Here is a 16,344-nt window from a genome sequence, read left to right on the forward strand (position 1 = left end):
GGGTTTGGGTTTAATGTGCAGTGGGAGCCCTGGTGGTGCAGTGTTAAGTGTTCAGCTGCTAACCAAAAAGGTCAGCAGTTTGAATCCACCAGCCACTCCTTGGAAACTCTATGGGGCAGTTCTACTCTGCCCTATAGTGTTGCTATGAGTTGGAATTGACTTAATGGCAACGGGTTTGTTTTGTTTTGGTTTTGGCTTTTTGGTGTGTAGCTGTTAAGCACTGGGCTGCTAACTGAAATGTCCGTGGTTCAAACTCACCAGCTGCTCTCGGGAGAAGGAGGCAACAACCTGCTTCCGTAAAGATACAGTCTTGGAAACCCCATGGGGTCATTCTAGTCTGTCCTATAGGGTTGCTAAGAGTTGGAATTGCCTTGATGGCAGCGGGTTACAGCAGTTTGTAAAGAGAGAAAGAGAAGCAAAAGTTACAATTACAAATTTACATTTCTACACAAAGATTATGTTAGAGCAAATTTCTAAAAAAAAAAAAAAAACCCTCATCAAGTTAAATTATGTTGATTACGATTGTTTCAACTACTTGACCGTTGACTAGAAGGTACATGCTCAGAGCTGTCATTGGTTAGAAATGCAGTAATTCATACATTTGCCTATATTAGGGACGATTAGGATGCCTAATGCACATTAAATATGTGTGCCTGTATTTATAAAGAGTCCAAGTGATGACAATTGGGAATTTAAAAAAATTAGTTCTTAGGAAAATGTGGGCTGAATAGATCCCACGTTCCAGTGTCTGTGATAATGAGGTCTTGGGATAATATGAAAATGAAATTCCTCTTTTAGTCCATGGTTTCAGTCTCTTTACTAATAAATTTTTACTACAGGCACTAACAAGTGGCATATGTGGTTGACTTGTCTCCTTCCTTTTTCGACTCTCTAATGAGCAATTAAATAGCCTGAAGCAGAACAATCAAAAGGCCTGGAAAATCCTCACACGAGGTAATCTGTTTTTGAAAAATTGAGAGTTAATGATACTTAGCTCTGTTGTTAGTCAAGAATTTCCCAAGTGTCTTTCTTAGAATGGCTCTGAAAAAAAGGACATCCAATGGCATAATTCTCAGTCCATAATTTACCAGCATCTTTTCAAATACAGTTTCAAATGAAGGTTTGGGGAAGGCATGAAGTCATACATGTTATGATCTAGGCATATCACCTGGAGATCAATATCTTTCTAATAAGAAAATCTATCAGAATTTATAATTAGAAAGACATTGGTGTTCTTAGGGACATCATTTTCTATAGAGTGGAGGTGGTGGAAGCCAGATTGTAATGGCTGAGAAGTGGATGGAAGCTGAGAGAGTAAAAACAAGGAATCTTGACTATATCTTTATGGAGTTTGGACAAAAAATAGAAGGAAGAAATAGAATGATAGCTAGATGGGGACTAGAAGTGAAGGGAGATTTTTTTTTGGTGCACTTTAGAAAGGAAGAGGAATTTATTGTGTTTTAAATTGAGAAGTTGGAGCCAGTAGAAAGGGAGAGATGGAAACTTTAGAATGATTAACGACCTATGAAACAAGATTCTAAAGGAGGCAGTAGTAGATAGGATTAAAGATACAGGTGTCATTTAAATTGAAGGGCTTGATCACCAATGTTCTGGTTTTGGGTTCTCCACTTTCCTGGAGAATGGTACGATATACTTCTCCATCCTTTGGAGTTAGGCATGGCCACGCAATTTGCCTTAGCCATAGAAATATGAGTGAATGTGATCTATAACGCTACCAGGTAGAAGTCTTTAAGAACCACTGTACAATTTGTCATGTTCCCAACCTATAGCCAAGGTCCTTCATGATGGTTCAGATGATGGAGCCACCATTAGTTTAAGTCACTGAGAGAGGAAGTTGTGAAACAAAGCCTGAGGCTGGCCTAAAATGGACTACATCGTAGGTCAAGCAGTGTGAGCATAATCCAGCCTAGCTTGACTAATACATTAAATAGTATAAAAATCATTACCCTAAAGTACTATTGACCAGTGGCATCACAAAGGGGATGCTGGGTGACACTGTCAGATGGGGTGACACCAAAATGACTGTCTATAAAAATATCCCTGTGGTTAGTTATAACAACAAAAATATTTTTTTGTAAGCCCAGCTTACACACATCAATATACCTGCAAGGCTAAAACCCTATGCTGATTTACTTTTTGAACTTTCTAATACGCCCAGCCGGAGCTGTCAGTATTACCCAATTACAATGCTGCTTTGAATCACGTGATTTCATCTGCACCTGCTACAACCATGTGCTGTTGTCTTCATTGCTACCAGTGTTTTTATAGTTGCTGATTTCATCAAATTTTCTGGTATTTTAGCTACAATAATTTGGTAATTAGTATTTGTGAACCTATATCAATAACTTTTTTGAGAATGAAGCAGTAATTAAAGGAAAAGAAGGAGTGATATATGGGAAATACAATTTTCGAGTAACATTAGTACAAAAAGCATTACTAAGTAGTCTGTGTTCTGGTGTTGGAGGAGGTCCATGGGAGGGTGATGCCATGAGTTACCACACTGGGTGACACCAACCCTAGTGATGTCACTGGTATTGACTTATCAAATCCTTTCTTCTTGACATCAAGGCAGACAATGTTTGCAGCTCTAAAACATAGTCTATATAAAAATACGAATCTTGTGCTTTTAAAGTATATCCAAGTTAATAGTTAATGGAGGCAGCATGCTAATTCAAAATCTTTAAAATATTGTTTTTATTTTTAAATATACTATATAAAAAAAAATGAAACAGTCCCAATTGGTATACAATGGAAAGTAAGTCATCTTTCTACTTTTCCCTCCTGGTCCCCTGGCTTATTAGCCAGAAACAATCACTTTTGCTAGATCCAGAGATAGTCTGTGTTTTCACAAGCATATGCATACATATACACACGTGTATGTGAATGTGTGTGCATCTGTATTGCTTTTATTTTACAAAAGTAGTAGCTTACTATACACATACACATATTTCACTTAATACTATATCTTAGAAAGTATTACATGTCATTACATAGATACTGGTAATTTCATTAAACTTACTAAGCCAGTTTAATAATGGGCCTTGATGTTGATTTACTTTTTGTGATTACGAACATTATAATAAATATTCTTTTATTTTTGTATGAGAATGTGAGTATATATTTTTGATAAATTATTGTAGGTAGAATTTCTAAATCAAAAGGTACATATATTTAAAATTTTTCTCAGTTGCATACCATGAAAGTGCGATGTATGAGAATACTGGTTCCATATCATTGCCAAGATAGTATATTTTCAAATACATTTTTATCTTTGAAAAACTGATGAGTTTACAGTAGTAGAGTTCTCATTGTAATGTAAGCTGACATTTTACTTGTCGGAAAAGTTAAATTTTTAAAAATAATTAAAATCCATATGCATTTCTTTCCTCTGAGCTGTCTGTTCATGGCCTTTGCCTATTTTTTAGAAAGTATTTATTGTCTCTTTCTTAACAATTTGAAGCATCACTTTGTATGCTAAGGAAATCAGTCCTGATTTTTAGGAATTTTAAATCATTTGTTCCAAACACCATTTTTCTTTTTACTTAATTTATGATAATTTTTTGCCTTATGGAAATGTGAATTTTTTATGAAGTAGTCAAATGTATTATCATTTTCTCTTTTGGCTTATGAATTATAATTAACTTTCTTATTTCAGTATAAAAATGATATTCTTTCATATTTTCTTCTAGCATGTCTATGGTTTTATTTTATATTTCAATCTTTAGTCCTTTTGGAATTTATTAGTGTTTGATGACAGGTGAGCGATAAGGCTCTAAATTAATTGATTTGAATTAAGAATATTGTGCAGCTCATTGGTAAACCTAAATGCATTCTACATAAAAAATATTTATTAAAATATCAGATTAATCCAGCTACAAATGGAAAAGTTTGAAGAAAGTTTTGGGGAAGTTATGCACATTATCTTTTTTTTTAGATAGAGGTAACACTAGTTAATTAAAGGAAACATCATACAAGCATACAAATGACTAAATTCCATGATAATGGAAGTATAAATTTGACTCCAGAGAATAGATTTTCTAAATGTAGTTCCCTGTTAACTCACACTTAAAGACGTTAGTCCTTGATGTGTCATTATCTCCTTGATGAGTTATTCTATGATAATAATCAAATATCTCTCAAAGGCTTGAGGAACTGGGAACAGAAATTACTTCAGATAATTGAGATTTCCTGGTGGTAGTAATCAGTGAGTCATCAGAAGTGACCTATTATGACTTGTTCCCAATGTAGTTTCAATCAAGGCAGGCCAGAGCAGTTCATGATATGGAATCTTTTGTTTCTTATTGATACTGGGCAGTCCTAGAATTTTTTTTTAAATAAAATTTTTATTTTAGAGCAGTTATTGAATTATAGAATTATTGAAAAGAAAGTACAGAGCGGTCCTGTACAGCACACCACATTCTCTGATTATTAACATCTTAACATTATTATGATATATTTGGCACAATTAACGAACCACTATCAGTACATCGTTATTAACTAAAGTCAATACTTTATTCAGATATCCTTGGTTTTTCCCTAATGTCTTTGTTTCTGTTCCAGGATCACATTTAAGATACCACATTACGTTTAGTAGTCATATCTCCTTAGGCTACCTTTGGTTGTGACATTTTCCCAGACTTTTCTTATTTCTCATGACCTTGAGAGTTTTGAGGATTACTGGTCAGATTTTTTCTTTTTTTCATAGTTAGACTGAGGTCATGTGTTTTTGGGAGGACACCACAGGCATACCTCCTTACTGTGCTCCACAGACACTGTGTTTTTTTTTTTTTCACAAATTGAAGGTTTATGGCCACCCTGTGTCAAGCAAGTCTGTGCGTGCCATTTTTCCAACAGCATGTGCTCACTTCATGTCTCTGTGTCACGTTTTGGTAATTCTCACAATATTTCAAATTTTTCATCATTATTATGTTATTTATGGTGGTCTGTGATCTTTGATGTTACTGTTATAATTATTTTGGGGGTACCACAAAATGTGCCTAAGTAAGACAGTAAATTTAAACACTAAATGTTGTATATGATCTGACTGCTCTACTGACCAGCTTTTGCCCTGAGTCTCTCCCTCTTTTCAGGCTTCTTATTCCCTGAGACATGGCAATATTGAAATTAGGCCAGTTAATAACCCTACAATGGCCTTTAAGTGTTCAAGTGAAAGGAAGAGTGGCATGTCTCTCAGTTTAAATCAAAAACTAGAAATAGTTAAGTTTAATGAGGAAGGCATGTCAAAAGCCAAGATAGGCCAAAAGCTAAGGCTCTTGTGCCAAATAGTTAGCCCAGTTGTGAATGCAAAGGAAGAGTTGCTGCAGGAAATTAAAAGTGCTTCTCCAGTGAACACAGGAATGATAAGAGAGTGCAACAGCCTTATTGCTGATAGGGAGAAAGTTGTAGTGGTCTGGGTAGAAGATCAAACCAGCCACAACATTCCCTTAAGCCAAAGCCTAACCCAGAGCAAGGCCCTAACTCTCTTCAATTCTATGGAAGCTGAGAGAGGTGAGGAAGCCACAGAAGAAAAGTTTGAAGCTAACAGAGGTTGGTTCATGAGGCTTAAGGAAAGAAGCCGCCTCTATAACATAAAAGTGCAAGGTGAAGAAGCAGCCAGTTATCCAGAAGATCTAGCTAAGATAATTGATGAAGGTGGCTACACTAAATGACAGATTTTCAGTGTAGACGAAACAGCCTTGTATTGGAAGAAGATGCCATCTAGGACTTTCAAAGCTAGAGAGGAGAAGTCAATGCCTGGCTTCAAAGCTTCAAAGGACAGGCTGACTCTCTTGTCAAGTGTTAATGAAGATGGTGACTTTAAGTTGAAGCCAATGCTCATTTACCATCCTGAAAATCCAAGGGCCCTTAAGAATTATGCTCAATGTGCTCTGCCTGTGCTCTATAAATGGAACAACAAAGTCTGGATGCCAGCACACATGGTTTACTGAGTATTTGAAGTCCACTGTAAATGGAACAACCAAGTCTGGATGCCAGCACACATGGTTTACTGAGTATTTTAAGCCCACTGGACTTGACGGCACTGTTTTTTTTTTTGTTGTTGTTGTTGAGACCTACTGCTCAGAAAAAAATATTCCCTTTCAAAATATTACTGCTCATTGACAAGGAGATTAATTTTGCTTTCATGACTGCTAACACAACATCCATTTGGCAGCCCAGGGATCAAGGAGTAATTTCAACATTCAAGTCTTTTTATTTAAGAAATACATTTCGTAAGGCTGTACATGCCTCTGATGGATCTGGGCAAAGGAAATTGGAAAACTTCTAGAAAGGATTCACCATTCTAGACCCACTAAGAACATTTGTGATTCATGGGAGGAGGTCAAAATATCAACATTAACAGGAGTTTGGAAGAAATTGATTCCAACCCTCATGGGTGACTTTAAGGGGTTCAAAACTTCAGCGAAGAAAGCAACTACAGAGGTGGTGGAAATAGCAAGAGAGTTAGAAGTGGAGCCTGAAGATATGACTGAATTGCTGCTATGTGATGATAAAACTTAAATGGATGAGGAGTTGCTTCTTATAAATGAGCAAAGGAAGTGGTTTCTTGGGATTAAATCTACGCCTGGTGAAGATGCTGTGAACATTGTTGAAATGACATCAGAGGATTTAGAATATTGCATAAGCTTAGTTGATAATACAGCAGTTGGATTTGAGAGGATTGAATCCAGTTTTGAAAGAAGTTCTACTGTGGGTAAAATGCTATCAAACAGCATCATATGCTATAGAGAAATCTCTCCTGAAAGCAAGAGTCAGTGGATGTGGCAATCTTCATTGTCGCCTTATTTTTAGAAATTGCCACAGCCACCTAAACCTTCAGCAATCACTGCCATAATCAGTCAGCAGCCGTCAACATCGAGGCAAGACCCTCCACCAGCAAAAAGGTTATGATTCACTGAAGGCTCAGATGATAGTTAGCATTTTTTAGCAATGAACTATTTTTTAATTAACTTTTATATGCATTGGGAAACCAGTAAACTTGTGTGACTTGCTTTATTGCAGTGGTCTGGAACTGAACTTGCAATATCTCCAAGGTATGCCAGTACAGAGATAAAGCACCATTCTCATAATATCGCATCAGTATGATTTATCACTGTTGGTGTTAATCCTGATCGCCTGGCTTGAGGTAATGTTTGCTAGGTTTCTCTGCTGTAAAGTTACTCTTTTTTCTCTTCCTTTCCACACTATAGTCTTCGGAAGAAAGTCATTATACACAGCCTGTACTTAAGGAGTGGAAAATTATGTTTCACCTCCTTAAGGATGGAGTATCTATAAAATTATTCAAAATCCTTCTACATAGGAGATTTTTTTCTATCCTTTCATTTATGTATTTATTAAATCATTGATTTATATCAGTATTAACTCATGGATATTTATTTTATGCTTTGGCTATAATAGATAGTACTTTATTTTATTATTCAAATTATTCCAGTTTTGGCCATTGGGCATTGTTTCTATTGGTTCCTGCCTCTTTTTAAAATATCCTCATATTGTGTTTTTTTGTTTGTTTCTTACTTTCTTGCACTACAAGCTGCTCCCAGTTCATCATGTGTATATCCTGACCGAGTTCTAGAATCAGCCCTTTCTCTAAGAAGGGTTGGTTACTTTTATTGGAAAATGATATTAGAAAACAAGATATGAGTCCCAGGTATGTTAATGCTACTGGGGTCTCATTGCTTTTAGGCACTCTCACAGCTACAGATCAAGGATATCTATGTGTATTCACGTATGTCTATAAATATTTCTATGTATAATCATCTTTATATTAAGCTAAAGGTTAGTGCATGCTGATATCTCTAATCTATTACCACATGGATCATTCTAGTCTCCTCCCCTTGCTTATTTGTACCTTCCCACTCCATCATCCCCCTAGCTCCCACCACGTACCACCTATTTACTTAATTGTTCAATCCCAGCACACGTGTATAGTGGTTTCAGAAATGTTAACTTGTATCTCCGTAGAAACAACTTAATCAACTAGAATACAGTGCTTACATACAGTTCTCTTACCCTTATCTTTCCAGAGTTACTTAGGTCAGCACCTTACTCCCCTTCCCACTTCAGTGAGGTTGCTTCATGTATTTGTAGTACATTCAGATTCTTTTGTCACATTCTGCTTTCTATCCTGTGGTCCTCCAACCTCCTAAATAAAATTTAAAAAATTTAGGCACATTAAGCTTTCCTCTGTGCTGTAAAATTCTCTGGGTTTTCACAAATGCTCAATGTCTCGTATTTATCATTGTACTATCATAAAGAATAGTATCACTGCCGTAAAAAAATTCCCTGTGTTTCACCCATTCAAATATTTCATCCTGAGTACCTGGGAAATACTGATCTGTTTACTCTCTCTACAGATTTGTCTTTTCCAGAATGTCAAATAATGGAATCATGCAGTATGTAGCTTTTTCAGATTAACTCCTTTCATTTAGCGGTATGCATTTAAGATTCATCCATGACTTTTTGTGTCTTGATAGCTTATTTCTTTTTATTGTTGAGTAATATTTCATTGCGTCTGATGTGTTTCTGAAGGTGAGAAATCTGAAATAGTCTTAATGGGCTATTGAATGACATCTTGGTTGCTTCCAGGTTTTGGAAGTTATGAATAAAGCTACATCAGATCACAAAAATGGTTGACAACCACACAATACTTGGAATCGTGGCCTAGCCAAGTTGACGCGCATTTCTGGGGGACACAGTTCAATCCATAACAACCATTATTACTTCAAATATTTTTTCTGCTCCCATTCTTTTTTTCTCTTTTTGTATTCTAGTGTGTATTATCTTTTGAATTTGTCCCACAGTTCTTGATATTCTGTTCTGCTTTTTTCATTCTTTTTTTTTTTTTTCCTTCACATTTCAGTTTGGAAGTTTTCATTTACCTATCTTTAAGCTCACTGTTCTTTCCTGGGCTACACTGAGTCTACTGATGAGCCCGTCAAAGGTATTCTTCATTTTGGTTACATAGTTTTTGATTATTAGCATTTCCTTTTTATTCTTTCTTAGGGTTTCCATCTCTCCGCTTACATTGCCAACTTTTTTTTTCCTTTTTATTATGGTAAGTACATATGTAATAAAATATTTGCCATTCCAACATTTTTTACCTGTACAACTCAATATTATGTTCATTATCTTGTACAACCACCACCAGTTTCCAAATTTTACTCATCTTGTTTACTTTTCCAAAGTTTACTCATATTGTTTACTTCTTCTGTTATATCCCTTAATATATTTAGCCATAAAACCCAGTGCCGTTGAGTCGATTCTGACTCATAGTGACCCTATAGGACAGAGTAGAACTGCCCCATAGAGTTTCCAAGGAGCGCCATAGTTATTTTAAATTTTCTCTTTGATAATTCCAACATCTAGGTGATATCTGAGTCTATTTTTGATGATTACTTTGTTTCTTTAAACTGTGTTTTTCTTGCTTTTGGTGTCCCTTGTAATGTTTTGTTAAGTCGGATTATGTTATATCAGGTAATAGGAATTCAGTTAAATTGACTTCTAGTGTGAGAATTTGTTAATCTGGCTAGGATTTGGTCTTTTTTTTTTAATGTTTGCTGTAGTTATAGGTGTAAGAGATTTCAAATTTCTCTAGTGTTTGTGTTTTTGTCTCGTCTCTTGATTTTGGGCTTCCCTAAGTACTCCTTCTTGGAGAAAATCTGTGTCTTGCAGCTCTTTCATCTGTAGTCTGCTATTATTACACTGGAGCCTAGTTGATCTGGTGGTAAATTGTGGGTGATGGTGAGTATTTTATAATCATCTGATTAAATCTCAATTTTTTAATGGGCCTGTGTCTAGGCACTGTGAACTTCACAAATATTCCTTTAGTCACGTATATTTTTTCCTATTGTCTTCCCTGATTGCTGAGTTATCAATCTATTTCCCAGAAGCCCTGACTCCTCTAGCCCCTGTTGGACACTTGAGTAGGAGGATTTGCCTTCCTTCAGTGGGGGTGAGATGTTAAAAGTCTTTTCCCCAGGAGAGTTGGTCTTTGTTATGGAGAAGGCTCTAGATGTATTTCTCAAAAGGAGTTTTTCTCAGATTGTCACTCTGTGAGCCTTGAGGGGTTCCTGGAATAAAATGCACCAAAGCATGGGGACTCCCCTAAAACTGCAGCCCCCAGGAGTCTCTCACTCTCAAGCTAGTTCACACTCAGCCTGCATTAATTCATCAAAATTACCAATTAGGTCTTTCCACCAGTTTGTGGTTGCAGCAACTTGCACCCCAGATGATCTTGGCTGTTACTGTCTGGATTCCCCCGTCTCTCCAGAGTTCAGAGTGGTGGCTTCCCTGCAACTTTGGTTCTCTGATGAGTCCAAGAAAAGTCATTGATTTTAGTTTGTCTAGCTTTTTTCTTGTTGTAAGGATAGGAGTGATGACATCTAAGCTCTTTACATGTTGGAGCTAAAACTGGAAACCTGCCCCAGAATTCTGAATTAAGATATAACGAAAAATAAATGAACAGTGAAATTAGAATTGTAGGATTTCTGTACTGGGAACTCAGGGGTTAAAAATTCATGGGTTCTGTGAACTTTGAGGAGGATTGTACATCTATTTTTTTTAAAACTAATCTCAAACTGAAACTTAGCATTTCTTTCAATTATAAACATAAGCAACAAACAATAATATATTGGCAGTACCCATGACTTTGTTACCAATAGAAATCAAACATATATTCATATCATATTTCTAGTTTTGTCAACAAATCACAATATCATTTATGCTCATAAATAGCTTGAAAAATACAGTAGTAGATCCATCACTTGATCCTATTATTTAATGTATTCATGAAGAAGCACATATATAAACTATATCACAAAATTGTCTTTTAAAATAAAATTTGTTAACTGTATTTCAATATAATTGATTTCCTTTTAAATCCTATGTATTTTGTATTTTTGTTTTATGCATATAAAAATTATTCTGAGAAGTATGGTAGGAAGAAAAATGCCCCCTCCCCTCTGAAAGAGTTTCATGCTCTCATCCCTGGTATCTGTGAATTTGTTAACTTCAATGGCAAAATGGGCTCTCCAGATGTTATTAAGGGTAAGGACCTTGAGATGGAGAGAGTACCCTAGATTATCCAAGTATACTCATTCTGGTCATGAGTCCTTAAAAGTGGAAGAGGAAGGCAGAATGTTGGATTAGAGAAATGGCATGAAAAGTACAGAGCCATCACTGCTGCCTTTGAAGATGAAGGAAGGTGACCATGAACCAAAGAATGAGGTGGGCATGATCCTCAACTTACAGCCAGTGAGAAAATGGGGACCTTGGTGCGACAACTACAAGGAACTGACATCTGCCAACAACCCAAACGAGCAGGAATGGATTCTCCCTTAGAGCCCTCTGAAATGAATTCGGCCTGCTGGCATCTTGATTTTCATCCAGTGACTGTACCAAACTTCTGACCTATAACCTAAACACTAACCCCAATTGATTCTGACTCATAGTGACCTTACAGGAGGGAGTAGAACTGCCCCATGGGGTTTCCAAGGAACACCTAGTGGATTTGAACTGTGGACCTTTTGATTAGCAGCTGTAGCTCTTAACCACTATACCACTGGGGTTTCCTAACCTATAGAATTGTCATAAAGTGTGTTGTTTTAAACCACTAAGTTTGTAGAAATTTGTTATGACAGCAATAGAAAACTACATTCTTCATCAAAATTCCAGTGTTGTTCATGATACAAAAAAAAACCCCTGCCCTAGGCTAACTCAGTATTATAGTCCCAAAATGTTTGAAAGATAAAATTGAGGAATGAAATAACTTGTGGTCATTAAGGCACCCTCGGTTTTGGCACAGAAAATGATGACTCCAGTTATGCGAATAAAGGCAAAACAATTATACTTAACTTTCTCCTTTATCCCTTCCAGTTCGGGCTCTCTTATTTTCTAATTCCAGGTCCCTGGAGATTATGAAAATTCAATTTTTTCAGATATTATGCTGCATATGTAAACTCAGCCACCTAATTTAAGAATAGCTTTTAAGAAATTGAGTGCCACAAACAATCAATTGAATATAAACGATGTCATTGGAAGAAGGCATACTGGTGGGAAGATCGTGCCAGCAAAATCTAATGACGAAAATCATGTATTATAGATACAGAAGAGTAATGTCTTGTTCTGAATATGCTTCTGAGGTTGGAATAAATTACATTCTATTATAATCCCAATATCCCTGGGTAAGGGTAACTCTGAAAATATATATTGGTGCTGCAGCAGCATCACTGTGTGTGCTTTATGAGAAAGCATTTTTAAAGCAACAGTCAGAGAACCATGAAACTCTTTAAACATCCAGTAGGATTAGGGAGTGGTAGAAGTCTATATTACGAGGCTGCCGGAATATCCCTAGATAATAGAGATTCCCAGGCAGTTATGGGAAGAGACAATTCTTGGAAAAGAGATTTAGATTGCTTTCTTGGAATAAGCTTTTTAATTCATTTTATTATAACCCATTTTATTTCTTATTATTTGGCCAAAATGTACTGTATATTTTATTCATAGCTTTTTTGGTCTCAGATCATCTCAACCCAGCTCCTGAAAACACAAAACAAAACAAATATCGCCTTTCTAAGCATTTGCTCCTAGAATTGAAAAGTTCAGGTGAGAAAAGAAGGTACACCATTATGTGGGGAAGGTGGAATGGTCTGCAACTGACAGTTTGTCATTTTTCTATCAGTGTTCATCTCAAATTAAAATTCTACCCATGATCCTGGTAAAGACCTACTTCCTTAAGGTACTTTACTGCTTCAGTGCTCTGCGGTTTGATTCCTTCTCTGAAAATCCCTGTGTTTGGCATCTGTAAACATTAACTTGCGACTCAAGTGTTATTTATTCATTCAACACTGAGTATCTGCTATGTGCAAGTCAGTGCTACGATCCGCAGATACAATAGTCAATGCGACTCTGACCTCAGCCTAACAAGGAAACATATGTGAAAATAGATTATTATATTACAGTATGATAAACACTGTGGTAGAACTTGGAAGCTTCTATCACATATAGACAAGTATGTATTGTGACAGTGTGGCCTCTCTTCAGCTATTATTTAGTCACCTAAAGTGCTTTGTGCTTTGTCTCCCTGTAGTTAGTACACTGATTGGCACACAATACTTGTTCATAACTAAGTATTCTTGATAAAATGTTATTTTTCTTTTCTCTTATTTTTCCCCATTCTTCCAACTACTTACTATTCACAGTAAGACATTGCTTTTCAGTCAACCCAGCACAACTGTTTTGAATTAGTAGAAGTGAAAAAACACAGCTTTGGAGTCAGATTATTTGGGTTTGAATCCTGAGCCAGCTGCTGTAGCACTAGGCAAGGTATGTCCAAGTTTCCTCGTCTGCAGAATGGGTGATAATCGTACCCAGCTCCTAGGGTTCTTGCTAGGATGAAATGAGAGAATGTGTGTAAAGTCCCAGGAATATAATAAGCACTGCATAAGTACTAACAGTAATGTCAATGGAAATGCTATTAATACTAGCTTCATTGCTTTGTTTTTGATTACACTTGAGTGTCGGGGGACCTCTGTAGCATAGAGTGTGGGATCCTTAACAAGGACCAAAGTGGAAGATACTGGCGAGTCTCAGATCATCAGTGCCTGGGAGAGTGGAGATAGTGTCTGAGTTGGCAGAGTCTGGTCTCTGCTCATCACAGAAGAATCCCTGGGCTTTGGCTTTCAAGAGAATTGGTGACAGGTCACAGCATTTGGAAAGATCAGCAGCAGATCTGTTGAGTGGTAGGATTGGGATTTGAACCTATGGTTCTCTGATTTTAAAGGTTTTTGTTTTGTTTTGTGGTGTTAATTTTTTTTTTTTTTAAATAGTTAAAGTGTGTTTCCAATGGGACAAGGGTCCAAGAAGTATAAAGGCAAGCAAGTAGTAAAGGGACACTGCAGCCTATGGTCTAGCAAGCCCTGGGAGGTGAGGAGGTGTGCACGTGGTGTCCAGGTCAGTAACGTTAGAGAATAAGGACGGCATTTCTTACTGGTAGTGCCATGTGTGTAGACACACGCTGAGGATTGTTGGTGTGAAATAGTCTGTAAGATGCTTGACTGTTGGTGAAACCATGACTAATATGTGCTTTTACATTGTGCTCTCCCAATATTCCACATTTATTCCACAGGAGTATCATATAAGTTTGCTTTTCCTTTTCTATGTTGTGGCACAACCTTATTTTAAAATATGTTACTAGTGTTTTAAAGTAACAGGTCTTTTAATGTTCAAACTAAGGAAGTCCTTTTGTTGTTAAGGATCATACACAGAGGTGAGACAAAGCGGAGTTCTCCATAATACACTTTCTACACTGAACTTGACCAAAGGGTTTTTGCCACTGGCAGGACCTTGTTAGAATAGCCTCAGCCTCCTGAATCCCCGCTGTGTGGCTCCTGGCTCTGAGGGCTGCAGTAGAACCAGGTTCCTTTGTGGCCATAATTTAGGGAAAGCCAGAGAGCCAGCCTCTCAGCACGAGTGAGATTGTGTGAGGTATCCTAAAAACTAGGAATGGGATATATTATTTTGTGGTTAGAGATGTGGTGGGGCTTTATTTTAAATATTTGAATCCCTTGGAGGGATTTGGAAAATGAATTGAGCACTGCTTTGTTATTTACCTTTGTGGTTCTTTGTATGTGTTTTTTAAACAAGCTGGGCAGCTTTAGAAATCCTTTCTCTAATGATGTTTATTCCTTTTCTATTTGGGAAACATTCTAAGACTCACAGTGGTACTTGTGGCACCCCATCACACCTCCCCACCTTCTGTCCACCCCACACTCCTATTTAAGAAGAAAGGAAAGAAAAAACACCTGTCTGTACGTGAGGCTTTGTCAAAACTCGTTGGCACAATTCAGTGTCTGCAAATGTTATGGGACGGTGTGCAGATAGACGCAAAGGGCATTTGTCACATCTAGAGAACACTAGTCAGCTGAGACTCTCATTTCCGGCTCTATGCTGTGTAGCGCTGCCTTGAGAATAATTATTTATATAATATATGTAATAATTATTTATATATATATATATATATATATATATATATATAATGAGAGCACCGTTTGGATTGTATGGTGGCCTGGCCAGGGGTAAAAGATTCTGGGAATAAACAGCAGCTATTTTTTTTTTTTAGTTTATTTTTTATTAAGTATCACAAGAGCCAGCTCTCTGTTTAAATAATGCTTTGTAAATGTCTACAGGTAGCCTGACTAAACCCAGGGATTTTATTTTATTCAGGGATGCTAACCCCCTTTTTCTCCCAAACTGTAGAGGACAAGCCTCTTAGATTTGGTTTTATAAAAAAAAAAAAAAAAAAAAAGTGCCCCTTACCCCTTTACAACCACCACCAGAGTTTTTTTTTTTTTTTTTTTTTAATTTCTGACTCTTTTAACATTTGTTAGGTTATCAATTTTCTTTCATCACTTACTAGCCATGAATGAGCCTGGAGGCTTTTCTATAATTGTGTACATTGGGTACAATTTGCATTACTACCTTATGTTTGTTTCTCAGGCAAATTTGTTGTTTTAAAACCCAGATGACTGTGCTTGCTTTGGCAGCATATATACTAAAATAGGAATGATGCAGAGAAGATTAGCATGGCCCCTGGGCGAGGATGACACCCAAATTCTTGAAGCATTCCATACTTTTTCTTAGAGGGGAGAAAAACCCAAAATGACTCTAGTTACATGGTTCTTGCAACACTCTAAATTCTATCTTGGTTTCCTATTTTCCTTTTTATTTACTTATTTAATTATTGTACTCTAGGTGAAGGTTTACAGAACAAACTAGCTTCTCATTAAACATGCCGCATATTTTGTGACATTGGTTACCAACCCCACAACATGTCAACACTCTCCCCTTTTCCACCTTGGGTTCCTTATTACCAGCTATCTTGTCCCCTCCTGGCTTCTCGTCCTTGCCCCAGGGCTGGTGTGCCCCTTTAGTCTCATTTTGTTTTATGGGTCTATCTAATCTTTGGCTAAAGGGTGAACCTCAGGAGTGACTTCATTACTGAGCTGAAAGGGTGTCTGGGGACCTTACTGTTGGGGTTTCTACAGTCTCTGTCAGACCAGTAAGTCTGGTCTTTTTTTGTGAGTTAGAATTTTGTTCTACATTTTTCTCTAGCTCTGTCTGGGACCCTCTATTGTGATCCCTGTCAAAGCAGTCAGTGGTGGTAGCTGGGCACCATCTAGTTGTGCTGGGCTCAGTTTGGTAGAGGCTGTGGTAGTTGTGGTCCATTAGTCCTTTGGACTAATCTTTCCCATGTGTCTTTGGTTTTCTTCATTCTCCCTTGCTCCCAATGGGGTGAGACCAGTGGAG

General features: G+C 37.0%; 1 long non-coding RNA gene and 1 other non-coding gene across 2 annotated transcripts in view; both read left to right on the plus strand.

Annotated features, from left to right (window-relative positions):
- The window catches only part of LOC126066511 (uncharacterized), a 195,829-nt gene that overhangs the window by 77,171 nt on the left and 102,314 nt on the right, over positions 1-16,344 (plus strand). The window lies entirely within an intron of this gene.
- On the plus strand, positions 15,566-15,672 carry LOC126066627 (U6 spliceosomal RNA). The gene has a single exon (XR_007515207.1). It is a non-coding gene; the product is annotated as a U6 spliceosomal RNA (small nuclear RNA).

The sequence above is a fragment of the Elephas maximus genome, chromosome 23 (genome assembly GCF_024166365.1).
Source record: "Elephas maximus indicus isolate mEleMax1 chromosome 23, mEleMax1 primary haplotype, whole genome shotgun sequence".
In the NCBI taxonomy this organism is placed as follows: domain Eukaryota; kingdom Metazoa; phylum Chordata; class Mammalia; order Proboscidea; family Elephantidae; genus Elephas; species Elephas maximus.